The 18,650-nt window shown below is 43.5% G+C and overlaps 1 pseudogene; it reads left to right on the top strand.

Annotated features, from left to right (window-relative positions):
- Nucleotides 1–1,693: 1,693 nt before the first annotated feature.
- LOC108797282 lies at nucleotides 1,694–9,278 on the top strand (annotated as a pseudogene).
- The last annotated feature ends 9,372 nt before the right edge of the window (nucleotides 9,279–18,650 follow it).

The raw sequence follows: 18,650 nt of genomic DNA, 5'->3' as shown, positions 1-18,650 counted from the left end.
ATAAATCTTAAGTGACACTAAACTCAGGAGTTAAATCTTAAAAATACATTCAAGTACCTCCAAGCTCGCTCCCATCATGGACTACAATCTCAATACACATTAGGAAACTAAACATGAGATTGTAGTCCATCATGAGACCGAACTTTCGAGCGGTGACTACTTTACAACACACGCAGGGACCATGGGGGACAAAAGTAGCCCCCCTCCAGAAGGAAGGACAGTGTCAGCACCAATTCAGAGATGATTTGAGGATCTACAGCCGAGTCATACACTAATAAGATACATTGTTGTTAATAGTTAAGGTTCCTGAATGTATTTTCAAGATTTCATTTTTAAGTTTAGTGTCTTTTACACTGAGTGGCCAGATTATTATGACCACCCCATCAGTACTTCGTTGGGCCACGAGGTGTAGAAAGGTGATGCGAGGAATCTGACACTGCACTGTTACCCTTCTGTTGTCTTGTACCAGTCTTGCCACTCTCCGTTCTGCCCTAACATTGACTAGTCGCTGACGGCCACAATTCGCACGTTCAGACCCAGATTTTCGGCTGACATTCCGGTCTTTAAACACTTTAACAACAGCTGCTCTTGAACATTTAATGAGTTCTGCTGTTTTGCTGATACTCGCTCCATGGCTCACGTCAATAATCATCCCACGTTCAAAGGCTGTTAAATTGCGTTGTTTACCCGTATCTTCAGAAACAAATCACTTCTACTGTCGTGGTAAACAACCAGCTTCCCTATTTATAATGGTCCGGCCCTCTAGCAACTTCAGTGCGAAATTATAGCTAATTTGCCTACAAACGTCAGGTGGTCATAATAAACTGGCCACTCAGTGTATATCACCATAAAATAATAATATCAATAATAATAATAATCATAATATATCATAAAATAAAACAATATGTCATTTTAGTATATTGAGAATATTTTCGTCCATTTTAGGCATATCCGGTGCATGATTTCACAATTAAGTGATCACTCACAAAATCATTATTGGGTGCTGATGTTCACAAAACTCTGGTTTGCAAATTTTAATTAAATAACTTGGAAAAAAATTCTAATAAGCCAAAATAATACATTAAAACAACCAATGCAGAGACGAATATGGCCGCTTGAACCGGAGCTGCGCTTCAGGATCCGTTCCTATAGCAACTCCGTGCTAGCTGAGACACCAGTCGGTACTGTCTTAACACTCACCGAAGTGCCGATATCCCCGCCGACATGTCAAAAGGCAAAATGAAGTCCCAGGAAACTCACAGATTTCTATCCGAGGACGCCCGCCTCAGGTAAACAAAATGGCGCTTCATCAGCGGGGGTAAGAAATCAACCTCATTACCGCTCCACTGACAGAGATGAGTCAGTGATGGAGGAGAACACTGCTGATCAGCTGTCACCTCAGAAGGAGTTTTCAAAATGGCTGGCATCCTCTCCACTGCAATCGCCACAATCTAAGGGCCCTGTAAATAAAAAGCAGTCGACTGCTGCCACCTCAGTGTCACAAGGCCCCTCTGACGCAGCACATTCCTTGGAAGCTTTCCCTGCTTCCTCAGACCCTGCATCTGAAGCGGCCATTAAGCTAATGTTACTGTCATTACATACAGAGCTGAAAAATGATTTTAAATCCTCCATATAATCCCTGCAGTCACAGATAGATGGCCTGGGTGAACGTACAGCCTGTAATGAAAACTACATGGGTGAATATGCGCCCACATTTAATGATCTGTTTGATGTGTATACAGAGCAGCAGCAATTGTTATCCCAGCTACAGGAAAAGATTGCGGACCAAGAGGATAGATCCAGACGCAATAATATCAAGTTTAGGGGCATCCCTGAATCGATTGGAGCTACGGATCTTTCTAGCTATGTTCAACGTCTGATCTCCACCTTGCTTCCTAATCAGCCTCCTGCTGAATTGATTATTGATAGAGCTCATAGGCTATTTAGGCCTAAACATCTTCCAGAAGCTACACCCAGAGATGTGATTGCAAGGATCCATTTTTTTCACCTCAAGGAGAAGCTGATGTTTTTAACCAGGCGAGCAGATTCCCTCCCGGAGCCCTACTCTGACATCTCCCTCTTTGCTGACATCTCCACTGCCACAGCCCAGAAGAGGAAGGAATTTGCAACGGTCACGAAAGCACTCAGGGCACGCACAATCCCATATAGATGGGGATTCCCTACCAAGCTGCTTGCTACTTATAAGGGCAAATTAATACCTCTCCTTAACCCCGCTGATGCTGCAAATACCCTACAATCCTGGGGTATCACCATCCCAATTACACAACCATCTTCCAGACGCAATTCTCCAAGACATGTTCCTCTAGACTGGTCTACCCGTTGACTCACTTTGCCTGTTCCGCAATGTAATCTGTAGGTCATGTTTTACACCGGCTGGTGTAGGGCTTACATCTTCTGGATCCCGTTCCTGCTGTTTGTCCGGAACTACTATTTCCCCCTCAGTATTGTGTGCTAAGCACACTATGTTGTTTTTGGTTATTACGTTTTTTGTTAAGATAGTTTTTTCTTTAAGGAGCTTCCTACTAAAGGGAGCAGTTCTTGTTAGTTTGATATGCTTGGCTTATATTGATGACTTACCTGCTTTGAGTTATGTACCATTATACTACAGAGTGCATATATCTACTGTTTCTGAAACGGCTCTTTTCACTGTATATGTTTCCCTACAGTGCGGTGGCGACACCTACAGGCATCACATTTTAACTCCCCATGCCGCTCATCATTAGTTCTATTCATGCTAAGGGACTTAATAGCCCTAATAAGCGTTTTATGCTCTGGAGAGAGGCAATATCTCTTTGCTGCGATATCTTGTGTGTCCAGGAGACGCATTTTCATAGGGAAAAAAACCCTGTTTGTAAAAGAAAAGACTTTTCCCACTACTATTTTGCCAATGCTGAGAAAAAAAGAAAAGGAGTGATGATAGCTGTTAAGAATTCTATCACGATTCAAGAACATGAAGTAATATTAGATCCCAACCGCAGATTTATTATACTTGTTGCTACTATTGATAACCATCTCATGACAATAGTCAACCTATATGCTCCGAACTCAGGTCAAAGGAAATGTTTTGCTTCTCTGATGAAGACAATTTCTGATTCCCGTCGGGGTAACTTAATTATTTGCGGTGACTACAATGCGATTATTAATGCGACCGTGGACACTTCCAATAAGCTAAGACGCAGAGACTCTTTCCTCCCCTCTTTGCTTACTTCAAATGATCTGTACGATGCCTGGAGATGCCTACATAGCACTGAGAGGGATTATACCTTTTTTTCCTTTTCACAAAACTCATATTCTAGACTAGATGGCTTTCTGGTGGATAAGGATATTCTCCAACATATCTCAAAAGCAGAGATAGGTTTAATCAGCTGGTCTGATCACGCCCCGGTCTCTATTCACTTATTCCCTGACTCACATCCTGGGACCTCTAACATATGGAGAGTGAACACTAGTCTGTTATCTATAGGGAAACACCAGGAGTCTATCAGGTCTGAATTAGATGCATTTTTTGAAACCAATGTTTCCTCTGTACCTAGTCCAATTATTGTGTGGAATGCACATAAAGCCTCTGTAAGGGGTATTCTGATTAAAATAGGGGCTCATAAGAAAAAAAAACGAAATGGGGCAATAGATTCTATCCTTTCCCGTATTAGGGTTCTGGATTGTAGAAACAACACGAATTCCTCGCCCACAGTCGCACAAGAAATACGTTCCCTGAGACAGGAACTCAGCCTACTCCTAACTAACCAACATGAATTTATGATTAAAAGACTAAAACTGAATTATTATAGCCAGGGTAATAAAGCAGGGGCTTTTATAGATAAGCAATTTAAACGTAGAAACGAGTGCCACAGACTCGTACCTGACAGACAACTCCGGAACGCGTTTGTCAAATCCTTTAGATATAGCTAATAGCTTTGACAAATTTTACTCCACATTATATAATCTACAGGGTTCATCTGATGCCCCAAGTCCCACCTTGGAGGACATAAATACATTTTTGGACTTCCCTCTGATTTTTCGGATTCCATTTCTGCGCCTTTCTCGGTATCGGAGGTCACCAAGGTTATCCATGACCTACCTTTGCACAAAGTTCCAGGACCTGATGGTTTCAGTGCGGAATACTACAAAATATTTACCACAACACTGGCTCCACACCTGTGCCAGTTAGCAAATGAGGCGGCTACTTCTGGTCAGTTTCCTAAGGAGTTTTTGGAAGCGCTTATAGTCACCATCCCCAAATCTAATAAGCCTGCTGACAACCCAGCTAACTATAGACCCATCTCGCTCTTAAACACAGACGTAAAAATTTATGCCAAATTGATAGCTAATAGACTAATGCATATTATTCCGCACCTTGTCCACCCAGACCAAGTGGGGTTTGTGCTTGGGAGACAAGCTCCGGATGGCACTAGGAGACTTATAGACCTCCTCCAATATGCTGAACATTCAAACTTGCCTTCTCTGTTTCTATCCTTAGACGCAGAGAAGGCTTTTGATAGGGTTCACTGAGGAAACCTCAGAGCCGTCTTACGCAAATTCGGGATCACTGACTTTATCGGTTCTGCGGTTTGGGCTCTCTACACTACCCCTAGTGCCAGAGTGATGACCTCAGGGCTACTATCGACCCCCTTTAACATAAGTAATGGGCCCAGACAGGGCTGCCCTTTATCTCCTCTTATTTTTGCATTGACAATAGAGCCCTTGGCAGCAGCTATACGCCAATCCTCTGAGGTCAATGGCATACAAATTGATAACTGCACACGTAAGATTGGATTATACGCTGATGATGTTATCCTTTTTTTGACCGATCCTTTACGATCACTCCCGGCGGTGCAACAAATACTTTCCTGGTTTGGCGAAGTCTCCATGTATAAAATTAACCACGCCAAATCCCACATTTTACTAATTAGTGCATCACCTTAATGTAAGCGTAATATCACCTCCATCTGTCCTTTCTCATGGGCTCCTTCTGACTCATTTACTTACCTAGGGGTACAGGTTGCCTCCCCTAGCACACAATTCACACAATTGTTTCTTCTGAATTACTCCCTTCTCCTGCATAAAGTCAAGGAGCTTTGTAAAAACTTATGCTATCCCCCTGTCTCATGGGCGGGTAAAGTAAATCTGGTTAAAATGTTTGTACTCCCTCACGTATTATACTTATTTAGAGCAATGTCAATTCCGTTGCTCCCGTCGTACCTGAAAGACTTACAAAGTATTCTGGACTCCTTTATTTGGTCAGATAAGAAGGCCAGAATACAGAAAAGCATCTTGTACACACCTAAGTCCTTTGCAGGTTTGGGAGCCCCGGACATCGCAAAATATTATAAGGCCACAATTTTAGACCAGACCCGACATTGGTGGTCCCCCCTGTCACGCTTGCTGTAGTTGCAACGTATGGGATCACAACTGCGGAGTGTAGTAGTAGGGTGGTGAGTGGAGACGGCTTCTCAGGCTCGAGTCCCAGGCGTAATTTCCAATCTTTAGCGGGGAGTTTGGGACTCTAGTATCACAGCCGTATGTAACAAAAAAGGGTAAATGCAGAGCTATTGCGTCATAGCCTACATTACTAATGACAAACCGAAAACAGGAGGTACGGTTGCCAATTTACAGATAGTGAATTGCCACTTAGACTCAGGTATGCCAGGGATTTCCCCAAAAAGAAACAGTTCAGCGGTAATCAAGACAGTCTGTATCCACACAAGATTTAACGAGAAAAGACCTGGTTTAAGGCTTCCCCGTAGGGGTACTTGCTTTTTGGTGCTTCAGATAGAGGTGCAAGGTGCAGGTCCACAGGCTGATCAATAGGGGTCCTCCCCAGCAGGGCTTAAAGTCTCAGAGGCTTGGTATGGCTTGGTTCAGGTGTCAGGAGGCAGCAGGCGTTCTGACTCGAATAGTGGAACTCAGCTGGGGCTTTAAATAGCCCAGGGATGTGGGAGGAGCCAGCCGACGGGAACGAACGGCTTCCGCGTTCCACCGAGGAACGCAGGCCGCTCGCTCCACAATCCGGAAGTCGAGCGGCTTCTGCGTTCCACCGTGGAACGCAAAGCGGCCGTCCCTGCACTTGGAGAGACCCGAGCGGTCTTACCCCTTGGGACTCGTTACACCCCCAATCTGATAGAATATGGAATCGCATGGAATCAGAAATAATCTCTTCTGACCTAAACCTGCTGCTGCACACTACGCTTCTCAACCACACACCACCTAAACACTACCTAGATACAGTTACAGCTACGATGAGAGTGTGGACATCTTTAAGCCTCACCCCTTCCACAAGCATTGGGAAATGTTCATGTGATATACCATTGCATACTCTGGATTATGTTCTTAGTGACCTGGGCATTTCCAAATGGAAGGCATGTGGTATCACACACCTGGGTCAATTATTCTCTGGCGAGGTGTTGAAATCATTTCACACTCTCTGCCAACAATTTAATGTTCCTGTCAGAGACTTCTACAAATATCTTAGAATTAGACATTTCCTGTCCAAGACAAAACTCAACGATTCTACACACCTGAGAAGTGCAATAGCCTTCTTTTCTAAAACATCTTCAAACAAGAAAGGTATTTCCTTTTTCTACAAAATGTTAACTACTCCCACGACTGAGGTTAAACTTTCCTCGATAACTTGGTGGGAAAAGGGATTGGGATTCTCAGTACCTCTTGAGCAGTGGTATCACACGATGGCCTGACCCCTAAAGGCCTCTAGATGTCTATCTCATTGGGAATCCACCCAGAAGCTGCTGCACAATTGGTACTATACCCCACATAAGTTGGCCAAGTTTTTTCCGACCTCATCCCCACTATGTTGGCGTAATTGTGGTGGGACAGGATCGCTTAACCATATTTGGTGGCACTGTCCTACACTTGCTCCATTCTGGGAATCCCTCTTTAATTATTAGTTTCACTTTCATTAGTGACATCACTCATCTGAAATCCCCTCCTACCCCGCAGATGGCCCTCCTAGGGATGGGTATATTGGACTGGCCCCCCTCCTTGCGAGTACTCGTAACACACATACTCATAGCAGCTAGATAAGTTATAGCTAGGTTGTGGAAACAACAGGCCATCCCGACCATGTCAATGATGATCGACACACTTAACACACATATGCATTTTTAATTTCTGTTTGCCAGAGCTCAATTCAGGGAACAGAAATTCAATACAGACTGGGGCTGCTGGTTGACTGACAAACGTTGTAGCTCTGGAATGGTGTGAAGGAATTTTCTACCTCAAGCGGGTCATGCTAGCACAGGTCTCCTGAGGCAAATGTGTCTTATTCAGCATCCCCCTGTTCCCATATGTATATGATCTCTGCACCACTTAGCCAATAAGTTAAATCTGTAGTAAGTTAATAGTATAAATAATACTCTAACATTGTATTGCCAAGATTGGTTATTACTTATTTTATCCCTTGTTCTCCCCTTTACCCTTAGAGTGTTACACCTCCCCCCCTTTTTTTCCCCTCCCCACCCCAAAGCTTTATGTCGCTTTCTGACCCATGTACTAGCAAAGTTTTGTACACCTCATGCATAATAATCGCTACTTTACTTTGCTTTTATGATAGGTGCCTTATTTTTTGCCTTTATTGTACTAATTTGTTTGGACCCTAGCATTTTAAGGGCCCACTGGCTTTTCAGGATTGGCTTATGATACACCTATGCAAATATTGGGCCTTTGGCCATGTATTCTTTTGTTATTTTGTCCTCTGCCACATTATATTGTATGGGTCCTGCAACTGTGATTTTCATCACCTGTATTGTGAAAAATGTTGAATAAAAATACTGTTAGGATCTTGCCTGGACGTGTCGCTAGCATGCTGCATGCTCTATGCTGAGTTTTGGGTCACAGGAGAACATAGTAAATGTCCTCCTGTGACCCTAAAGAGAACTATGGCCAAAAAAGTTTGGGCCATAGTTCTCTTTTAAAACTTTGTCAGTGACTGTACCCCAGAACAGGTACTGTATGTGCATCAACAGTTTGGGGTCAGTGACTCATTACTATGCTGATTTCCTCCTGACGTTAATGTTTTGTTAGCAGGTAATTCATGCCTTTCTATCATTTAACAGATCTCTTTTCAGTGGACTTGGGCTGTAACTGATAAATATTTATTACTACATCTGTAAAATGTTCTCACTTATGGTCATGGTATAGATAGTAGTAGCTGCTCACATTTAACTGCTGTCACACTTTTTTTTTGTTTTTCTGATATGCTGAAGACCTTTCTCTACTTTATCCTAGTAGTTTTTTTAGTAACTATGGAAGCTATTTGAAAGAGTAGCAAACATATTCAACATTGCAGAACAATTCCAGTTAAATGTAAGTGCCACTAACAATGAATTATAACTTGTCTGTATAAGTATCTATATGTTTTGCTTCTACAGGGACGTTACCTCCAGTACCAAGCCAGTCCACGGCCTCTTGACCTTGCTATGGCACCAGCTTCTGGAACTGTACCAAAAGGACAAGCTCCAAATACTTTACTGCAACCTCTTAATGCAAAGAAATATTCTAATTTATTTTCTTTATACATAAATCCTTCTAACTCAGGAAGCAGCCAGTCTTCTCGTCCTCTTTTAATGTTCCTTCCATGGCTGGGCTCGAAGGCTAAATCTCATGAAAAGTATATCCAGCTGTACTTCAAGATGGGCTTTGATGTATTGGTGGCAGAGAGCTCGCTATCACATTTTCATTTTCTATGGCATTTTCTTCTCGAAGACTTTTCATCCATGCAATGTCCATTGGAGGGTACATATTTGCACAGATGTTGGTGTGTTCATCCAAGCAACAACGTGAGATGTTGGAAAGAATTCATGGCCAGGTATTTGACAGTCTTGTGGTTGGCAGCATGGAAAAGATGGCAACAGGTGTAGCACGCATGGTCACTTTTAGAGCCACTTGTGGTACGAGGAACGCTTCTCTACTTTTCACTACTAAAGGCTCAAACGACAGATTATTATGAGAAGGGGATTAGAGCTTTCTGGGACAAACCTATCCCCTGCCCAGCCCTATTCTTCTACTGTCTAAATGACCCAATGAGCGATCATGTAATGGTGGAAGAGCTTCTGCGTTTCTGGGAGAAACAAGGGATCAAAGTGCAGGGAAAGAAATGGGAAAATTCCATTCATGCAGCACATTTAAGAAGACATACAGAAGAGTATACAGAAACCCTGAACAGCTTCATTAGTAGTCTTCTCAACAATGTGCCTAGAAGCAGACTGTAACTGGAACACTGAACCTTCCTCTACCAACATTAATATGTTCTGAAATTTGATGAGAATTGTTTGCTGCAAGGGTCAAATATTCTAACCGTTTGAGAAGATTTTGGTGAGGATCTGCTTGAGTAAATCTCCAGCAAAAGAGTTATTATGGAACTTAAAAATAGTAAGAGCTAGTCACAGTACAGGCAATGGTGAACCTCGTGGAAATTGCCTTGAAACTTCTGGATTGTGTAGTCCAATACCATATATAGGGCTTCTGTCCTTGTTGAGATTAGGGCACACCCCCTCCAAATGCTAAGCATCCCCTACTATGAAAGGCCACTATTGGCCAGTGAGGCAATGGCATTTTACAGTTGAATGACAGAAGGGTGGCTTAGTGATGGGAGAAGGCAGAGCTTATAGGATTCAGGGCTCATTGCACAGCATGTGCCTAGGATTCAGGGGCTTTACAGAATTGAATTGAAGACATTTGTACTTAAACAGCTGCTTTTACCTTGCATGCTTTTTATGCAAGTTTAGGTTCAATTTATGTGAAATGCACTCTGAGATGTGTATATAAGTTGTTATATACACGGTGACAGAAATGTGCAGTAAATTTGAAACAAATAGACATTGCAAACAATTTGGGATTCATCATTTGTTTTATAAGGAGTTGGCAACAAAAATACTGGTTGCTATATTTTTGAATATCCTTTTTTTTTACCAGTTTTGTAAATGTCCTCAATAACATATCCTCTAACAGTTAGTTTTGACTTCTGGATCTTGATTATACTGCCTGCAGTTAGCACTTGTTTGCTTGCATGTTCTGAGTGAGCCTCCATTAGCACACAACAGTCTGTGTGTTTATTTTAAGGGATACCATAATGTTTTTTTTGGTCAAAGAATAGTAGGGTTTTTTTTCAGTTATACTTTTTAGCGGTCATTTTAAGTTTAATACATAAAAATATATACCGTATTTTGCGGTCTATAAGACGTTCCGGACGATAGGACGCATGGCTTCTGTGACAGAAATTCTATGACAGAAATTCTGTCACAGAAGCTGCAGTTAGTGACTGCTGAGACAGGTGGCGCTGTCTCAGTAATCACACAGAGCGGACGAAGAACGTCGTTCTTCGTCTGCTCATTTGGCTCTATGGTGAGCTCCTATGGGGGATCGTGACGGGTCACAGTCCCGCAGAGGAACGGGGGACCCAGAAAACCTCGGCGGGGGGCGGACACTATCGCCGATGCCGCCGCCGCTCGATTTAATACAAGGGATCTACTTAGATTGCTTGTATCAAACAAACAGCGGCTCCCACTGTACATTCAGCTCTGCTTGTCAGGAGCAGGGCTGAATGTACAAAAAGAAACTATTCGCCCGGCGCCCGAAACTGCATGTCCCGGGTGTCGGGCAATAGGTATTCGCTCCATAAGACGCAAGCACATTTTCCCCCTCCTTTTGGGGGAAAAAAAGTGCGTCTTATGGAGCGAAAAATACGGTATATAGATTGTAAGCATACAATATTTATTTAAAAAAAAGAAACATGTATCCGACAAAGGATTCCCAAAGCAATAAAAAAAAAAAAACCAATGCAAAAAGCTGAAGTGTGTCTAAAGACAAAACCAAAAATGTAATATATTGCAGCTTACTAGTCCTTAGATGTGGTGGCTGCATTCGTTTTCTTTGTTAGACTTTTTTCCCCTTTATTGTTACCTGGTGATCCAGCCACTAACAAACTTCCTGTCTTAGGCTGGGTTCACACCTGGACGTACGGAATATGCGCGTTTGCAGCGCGTTTTTACAGCGATTTGCGGTAAAAGAAACGCGTGACAAACGCGCGTTTCCGAGGGCTATCGGCTGTATCCTAATGGATACGCATGGCAAATACGCCCCAAAGAAGCTCCTGTACTTCTTTAGGCATAGGGCATTTTACAGTGCATTCCTACGTGCTGTAAAACGCCCAGGTGTGAACTAGGCCTTAGGGTGGCTATGTTCAGTCCTCTATTCTATGGAGGAGCAACTTAGCCAACCTTTAACAGCAGCATTGTCTCGGTTTTCTTTTCCTTGTAGGAGAAAGGTGTTAGATAAAAAAATAAAAGCTGACCATTGTAAACACCCCTGTCATTGCTAATGGTTTGTTCCAACCTGCTGACTTCCATTTATTCTGGACAGCTTTGTCTGTTAAGGTGCCCATACACTGTACGATTATCGTACGAGAATCGCGGGAAATCCCGCGATCGTACGATAATCTCAAAGTGTACCATTGTACCAATGGCGTGCGACCATTTCTACTGTACGGTCGCACGTCTTCCGTAGAACAAGCAGGCTGGAAAACCCGCCAGGATTCGTACGATTCTTGGCGGGTTAGTGGCCTGCTTGTTCGACAACTGCCCGTTTGCAGTGATCGGAAGCCCGCCCCTCACTGCGGTCATCGGAAGCCCGCCCCTCAGCGGGGCGGGTTTTCGAGGATCGCAAGTACGATCTGACTGTCCAAGATGGGCAGATCGTACGAGCTTTTAATAAGCTTACGACCATGGTCGTAAAGGTGTATGGGCACCTTTAGGAAGATGAAAGGTAACAGACTTAATGGCCGGATCACCAAGTAATAAACTATAATACAGGTAGAACTCAGAAAAGCAAAGAGTTCCACTTTAAAGCTGAGATTAAGCTTTAATAATGTATATACACTTGTATTGGTTCAGCTTGGCACAATGTAAAGATATATAACCTTATATATAATATATATATAACCTTAGTGGTCGCAGCTACTATTACAGCACCTTCCGGTTATAGGAGCAGCCAGTGTGCTGAGTGGTTTACCCTGTGCTCTTAAAATACAGCGGGTCACTCACTCAGCACAGTGGCCATTCAGAGGACTTCTCCCTTCATTCTGTTTTCCAGAAATTTTGTAGAAAATTGCGAAAATATAGCAAAATTTTGGCAAAATGCTTTGGAGTCAAGAGTGGAATTTATTAGGAGCATGTCACATGTTCCTATCCCTGTCGCAACCACTCAGCTCCATCTGGTGGTTGCCTCTTGTAACTGCACCTACCACAATCTAGTCAGCTTCAGGCTGCTCAGGCTAACCAGCCTGGCTACACGCCCCTTACAGTCTGGGCGTTGGTTGATTGTGCTCTATTTAAGCATCACAAGGCCAGGGCTCTGGGCTTGTGATAGCTCCAGTCTTGCCTTGCTCTGTCTATACAAGACTGTATGCTGATCCTAAATCCCAGTCCTGCCTTGATCGTGATCCGTTTGTCCTGTACCTTAATATTAGTCAGTACTTCTCCTTGTTCCTGGGGGCCTGTCTGGGCATCACCTGATCAGAACAAATAGTTTGTCCTGGGGGCATCCAAGTACCGGTAGGCGTGCTTGCCTTATGGGAGCGGCGGCTGCTAATGGTGAAACGACTTGTCGCTATTGGCTCTGGCAGCGTGCGTCCACGGCTGGTCCTGACATAATTAAGGTGTTTATTTAGGTTACAATGGGCAGTGATTGACTTGTTACAAAAGCTCTATTCAAGTATTAGCCTCATTATTTAATTTTTCCAATCTAGGGTATGTCGAAGTAGGCAGCTCAAATTGTAAAGTCTAAGATTAGGAAAAGCCATTCCCCCACTGTCTCTAGGTAGGAACAGCTTTTTCAAGGAGATCCTCGCCTTTTTGCCTTGCCAAATAAATGAGGTGAAATCCCTATTGAGCATTTGTACATCATTTCATTTTTAGCATACAAGTCGTAAAAAAGAAAAAGCAAAATAAAAAAAATGAAAGCGAGAGTACGTAAGGAACAATCCAATACACACACAAAAGAAAAAACACTAAAAATACTAAATGAAATAAACTAAAATACACCCCAAAACATGTCCTCTAAATACATAGTAAACAGGGAAATGGAATTTCTTCCAAGCCAAAACCATCCAATGAGAAAAATGAAGAAAGATTTAGAAAAAAATAAACAAAGGAGAAATTGTTAATTTTGAGCGAAGTCGGTTTCAGCCGAAGTCACTCTGCCTATGACTGGCAACACCCCTATTGCTGTGTTACTGCTACTGCTCACATCAGGGAAATATTTGTGAAGTGGTGACTGTGACATTCACCAACATTTACTGTGGGTAAAAATATTCCTGGTACATGCATTTTAAAATACAGTGATTGATTCACCAACAGTGAATATTTAGTCAATGTAACTCTACTATCAGTAATAATTATACTTAATGTAATTATTACTATAATGTAAATTACTATAATATCAATGTATATGTAATTATTATTACTATTAGTAATAATTATACTAATGGTAGAATAATAATTATATGAATATAATAATAACAGCAAACAAGAAATCAACTCAGTTAGCAGTAGCTCACCAAAACCAGCGATATATGAAAATAAAACACTCACCTGTTGCCCAACAGACAGACAACAGCAGGGCATTATATGTCCAAACACTGCCCATGTTTAAGGCTGTGCGGGTGCTGCGTGCTCTTGATGTCCCCTTCTTATAGATAGTCTGTGTATTACATGCTCCTTCTGGGTATCTGTGTATGACTGTAGGAAGATGCTGCCTTATATATCTGCTATTTACAATGATGGATAACGTGACGTAGGCTCAGGTGGAGCTGTGACAAGGTAATAAACTTCATTGAACAGAACTATTTTCACAATAGCATACTATGGAAGTAAGAAGGGGCAAAGTCCGATCCCAGTCATTTTCTATGGAGCTTGCGAAGAATCCCTTGGCAGGAATGTCAGTAACTTGCGTGGCTCTAAATATTTATTTTCTGTGTCACTAATCTACTAACTGGCACATCCGTCTGGATGTCACAACACTTCTTAAAACTTAATCTGTCAAAAACTGAGCTCATGATCTTTCCTCCTGCCCGTTGCACCTTCCCCCAACTTTTCCCTTGAGTTTGAGAACACAACTCTCCATCCCTCGCTCCATTCCAAGGTGCTAGGTGTCATCCTGGACTCAGACTTCACCTTTCTTCCCCACATCCAAACACTATCCAAATCCTGCCGCCCTAACCTTTGTAACATCTCCAAAATACGCCCCTCACCAATAAAACCGCCAAACTACTCATCCACTCCCTTGTTATCTCTCGTATTGACTATTCCAACTCCCTCCTCATTAGCCTGCCTGTACACAGGCCCCTCCCCTTCAGTCTATCAGGAATGCTGCAGCTAGACTCAGCCACCTAACCAACCACTCAGTGTCTGAAACCCCCCTCTGCCAATCCCTGCACTGGCTTCCATCCTCCGCCATCCTCTGCCAATCCCTCCACTGGCTTCCATTCGCACAAAGGATAAAATTCAAAATATTAAAGGAGAATCATGAGGTGAGTGCTTTTCACTCATCCTCATAATTCTAGCCGACCTGTGACAATGAAACTGTCACAGGTCGGCTCAGTAGATCGGGAGGTGAGCGAACACATACCGGCGTTCCCTCACCTCTCGATCCTGTCACGGCTCTCTGCCGTGACAGGGGAGGGGCTGGATTCCCCGCTCCAATCCTCCAGCGCTGACTGGCGGAACGGACGGGGGAGGGGGCGGGTACAGCTGGCTCTTCCTCTAGATAGGCATAGCCAGCTGTCACTCAAGCAGCTGGGCAGCTCCAGACATAACTGTCGGGATCCGCTTCAGCTGTGGCGTCCCAGTATACCGCGAGCTGTAGCTCCCTATATACTGAGCTTAGGGTGAGGGGAGGACGCTAGTTTGTGTCCTCCCGTTACCCTAAGGAGAACTATGGGGAAAAGACCTAACCCCATAGTTCTCCTTTAACAATCACTTATAAAGACATCCACAACTCTGCCCCCAGCTATATCTCCAACCTTGTCTCAAAGTATCACCCTAACCGTCGGCTCCGCTCTTCAAAAGACCTCCTGCTTTCTGGCTCCCTCATCAACTCCTCCCGTGCTTGCCTCCAGGACTTCTCTAGAGTCTGGCCCATCCTCTGGAACTCTTTACCCCAAGCTGTCCGTCTTTCTCCCACTCTGACTGTCTTTAGGTGATCCCTACAGACTCATCTCTTCAGGGAAACTTATCCCACCTCATCCTAACCACTCAACCATCATGTTCACAAAAAGTCCATCCCCACACAGCTACCTCCTCATGTATCACTTACCACTCCCTTTTAGAGTGTAAGCCCTCACGGGCACGGCCCTCCTTACCATCTTGTCTTGAATTGAATTGAATTGTGATTGTAATGTCTTCCTTATATTGTAAAGTGCTGCGCAAACTGTTGGCAGTTGTGAATAGTGACATTGTTTTTAATTTGGAGAAAGTTAGGAATATTGAATACATCTCACCTTCATGCATTCTGTACAACCTTTTAAATTCTGCCCTTCTCAGGCCAGGGCAGCTTTTACTGACAGTTTCCGGTTTCATTGTAATTTTTTTTAAATCCTGTAACGCTGCAAAAAATCCAGAATTTAAAGAGATGCAGTCACCTGCTCATTCAGGGTGGAGTGACAGTGCCCCTGGGTAGTTCCCAGGAAGGTATACTCAGGGCTATTACTAGACTTTTCACCGCCCGAGGCCAGGGGGGAGGTGTTGGTGGTGCACGTTACTATTTAGAGGATGCACAGTACTTCTGGCTAGGCTCTGTCCTGTACCCCCACCCAGCTTACTGATGTCATTGGTTGCCAGGAGCTGAGTGGGATGCCGGATAGAGCATCCCAGGTTGCTAAGAGCTCTTGGCAACCTGGGGTGGTCTGGCAGGAAAGGGGGCAACAATTTGTTTATTTCAAAGAAGAACTGGTATCTGAAGTAATTGTGGGCACAGTTCTGTGTTTTTTGGTAAGTACTCAATATACATTCCAATCATCAGCATATGCCACCTCCCCTCTCTTTCTCATTCTCCTTACTCTGTGCATCCTGGAAGAGTGCCCAGGTATTTGACCGGCAAGCTTTCAAATGTATATGTTTCAGGCACAAACTTCCACTGAGAGTCAAGAAATATCTGTCAATGAATGAATGAAGATCCGTAATTCACAGTAATACACCCATGAGGATGAAGACCCTGCATCAGCATTTTCCCATCACACAGGCAGCACATCATGGCATCTTTCTAGAAGTCTATCTTATCCACAGACATGTTTGGTGTCATTTCTACCAGTGGATAGGATATATTGGTAGAAAGATGCCATGGTGTGCAACTGTGAAACTGTCTTTGAAGTTTCTCATTCATCCAGGTCATGGTATATCTCTAAAAAAAAAAGTCAAGGCAACTGGACTTGCTGTATTTTTTTCTTTGAAAAATACAGCAAGTCCAGTTGCCTTGACTTATTTTTTACAGATATAACTGTGAAACTGCTTTCATGGTATAGATATTAAACATCAAGTTGTTGTTTATTTTTCGGTGGTAAAGGACCCCTCTTACTGGCACCCCTTCTGGGCACTTGAAGTACAGAAGAGCCCAATGCCAGAGACCTTTTTTTTTGGGTGGGGGGACCTCTTTGAAAGCAAATACTGAAGGGCATGCCGGCAGAAATCCACATATCAGGGGGGGCTGCACGCTCAACAGCTCCCTAAGGCCCCTTTTACAAGGTCCGATCAGAAGGAGATCCATGCATGGACTAATCGGAATGGTTGTCATCAATGTGTCCAGTTTTCTTCTCCATCTGGTGATGGAGTTAAAAACTGAAAAATGCATTCATGTTGGTCTATGGGGAATTGGATGTCAGTTTACATCAGATTACACCCAAACCGCCATGATCAGGTCAGGTGAAAAGGAACTCTGATCTATTGGTTTCTTGGGATTTAGCCAGAGCCAGGGGTAACCAGATGTAAATGGACGCCCATCTGTTTAGCTCATGCTGCCAGTGGACTAACATTGGGCTTCCCGATCAGGTTCGCCTGAAAGACTGACAGGGAGAGCTGATTGGAATACCAATGTGAAAGGGCTCTCACTGTGTGGAGACCAGCTCTTTACATAACATCAGCTCCAGCAAGCCTGCAAATGTAGAAAAATAATAATTCAAAATAAAGGTTTTCCTTTTTAACTCTTAGTTAAGGCTCATAAACCCTCATCATTCAAATGGGATGTCTAATGAACCAAAAAGGTGTATGCACTATTTTTGTAATGTGGCCTGCTGCAATGCTTATCTGTTGGCAAGGTGTGTTGGAGTGCCATTAAGAATGAGTGTCACCGTAGTGTATCAATGCGTAAAACACAGATTTGTGCACATTGTAAAGCATGCTCATTACCACACGTTAGAAGTGAGAACCCTGCCTTACATTGCTATCTGTTTGGTTTGATAGTTATAATAATGTTAGATTAAAAAAAAAAACATTTAATTGTAAATCTCTTCACTTTTGTACCAGAAATATAGTTTTGGGCTGTACTCCTGTTGTATGTTTTTACTTTGTTTGGAAGCCCAGATTCTGGATATAAAGAATTGACTGGCAACACCAGTCAGTTCTTTATAGGAGCATTAGGAACATGGAGAAGAGGTTAGACCTTAATGAGCAGGTGCTTGCAGGGGCAAGCATAGAGGAGGGTAGTAGCCAGAGACGGATTTCCTACAGGGCCAACCGAGGCCCGGCCTTGGGGCAGCAGGGAGTAGAGGGGCAGCAGGGGTGTGGAATTCCTATCTCCTGACACCCATGACATGCATTTCGAGGCACCGAGCGGGTAGTAGTTTTGTACATTTAGCCTTGCTTTGGCAAGCAGGGCTAAATGTACAGCGGGGAAGCCGCCGCTTGTTTTGTACAAGTGATCTTGGGGATGTTGTCAAGATCACTTGTATGCAGTCTGCATACAGGGGGGCGCATTGAGGAACCTGGCATTGGGGCAGCAGAGAGAGTAAATCCGGCCCTGGTAGTAGCATGAAGGAGCAGGACCCAGAGGTAGGTAGCTGGGTAACAGTTTGAAGGGAAAAGTGCTAGAGACACTAGCCCCGAACTGTTATAACCCAATAAATATGCTCATTTGCATGATTGCTCTAGTATAAAGGGGAGCAGTGGTTTAAGCAACAATAGACAGATCCTGGTGGTAGGGGATTCTATAATTAGGTGAACAAACAGGGTAATCTGTCATAAGGAATGTGATCACCGAACAGTATGTTGTTTACCAGGCATTTGGGTTCAAAACATAACTGATTGGATGGACAGATTATTGGGTGGGACCGGGAATGCTCAGCTGTCATGATACATGTTGGTACCAATGACAAAATCAGTAGAAGATGGAGTGCCCTGAAGAAAGATTTCAGGGACATAGGTGAGACACTAAAGAAACGGACCTCCAAGGTGGTATTCTCTGAAATACTTCCTGTACCAAGTGCCAAACCAGAGAGAGCTTAGAGAGCTGTAGAGTTGTAGAAAGGAAGGGTTTGGATTTTTAGAGAACTGGGCTGACTTCTCAGTCAGCTACCAGCTCTACAGCAGGGATGGAGGAAGGTGCAGCTCTGCTGGGGGAGAAGATGGTAA

The sequence above is a fragment of the Nanorana parkeri genome, unplaced genomic scaffold (genome assembly GCF_000935625.1).
Source record: "Nanorana parkeri isolate BGI_ZX_2015 unplaced genomic scaffold, ASM93562v1 scaffold1253, whole genome shotgun sequence".
NCBI lineage: Eukaryota > Metazoa > Chordata > Amphibia > Anura > Dicroglossidae > Nanorana > Nanorana parkeri.
Note: the sequence above shows the minus strand (reverse complement) of the source record. Positions and strands in the feature narration are given on the sequence as shown.